The 990-nt window shown below is 37.4% G+C and overlaps 1 pseudogene; it reads left to right on the forward strand.

Moving 5' to 3' along the window:
- Positions 1-983, forward strand: part of LOC124893676 — a 1,782-nt pseudogene extending 799 nt beyond the window's left edge.
- The last annotated feature ends 7 nt before the right edge of the window (positions 984-990 follow it).

Genomic DNA, 990 nt, shown 5'->3' on the forward strand with positions numbered 1-990 from the left:
CTATGGGTTTGAATCTAAGAGAAATTCTAGAGAATGTTTGCTATCCTGAAATTTTTTTGTCTTTTTTGAGTAATAAGGAGAGAAAAAAAATTGGGTCAAAAGAAAATGCCATTTTGGAGTTTTATCAACAATTTCCTTGTGTAGGTGGCGATCCGGTATTTTTTGAATCCTTATGTAAGGAATTACAAAAGAAATTCCTTCAACAAAGATGTGAATTAGGAAGGATTGGTCGATGAAATATGAATCGAAGACTGAACCTTGATATACCCCAGAACAATACATTTTTGTTACCATGAGATATATTGGCAGCCGCTGATCATTTGATTGGGCTGAAATTTGGAATGGGTGCACTTGACGATATGAATCATTTGAAAAATAAACGTATTCATTCTGTAGCAGATCTTTTACAAGATCAATTCGGATTGGCTCTGGTTCGTTTAGAAAATGTGGTTCGGGGGACTATATGTGGAGCAATTCGGCATAAATTGATACTGACACCTCAGAATTTGGTAACCTCAACTCCATTAACAACTACTTATGAATCCTTTTTCGGTTTACACCCATTATCTCAAGTTTTGGATCAAACTAATCCATTAACACAAATAGTTCATGGGAGAAAATTAAGTTATGTGGGCCCTGGAGGACTGACAGGTCGCACTGCTAGTTTTCGGATACGAGATATCCACCCTAGTCACTATGGACGTATTTGCCCAATTGACACATCTGAAGGAATCAATGTTGGACTTATTGGATCCTTAGCAATTCATGCGAGGATTGGTCATTGGGGATCTCTAAAAAGCCCTTTTAATGAAATTTCTGAGAGGTCAACCGGGGTACGGATGCTTTATTTATCACCAAGTAGAGATGAATACTATATGGTAGCAGTAGGAAATTCTTTAGTCTTAAATTAGGATATTCAGGAAGAACAGGTTGTTCCAGCTCGATACCGTCAAGAATTCTTGACTATTGCATGGGAACAGGTTCATCTTC

The sequence above is a fragment of the Capsicum annuum genome, unplaced genomic scaffold, assembly GCF_002878395.1.
Source record: "Capsicum annuum cultivar UCD-10X-F1 unplaced genomic scaffold, UCD10Xv1.1 ctg63707, whole genome shotgun sequence".
Lineage (NCBI taxonomy): Eukaryota > Viridiplantae > Streptophyta > Magnoliopsida > Solanales > Solanaceae > Capsicum > Capsicum annuum.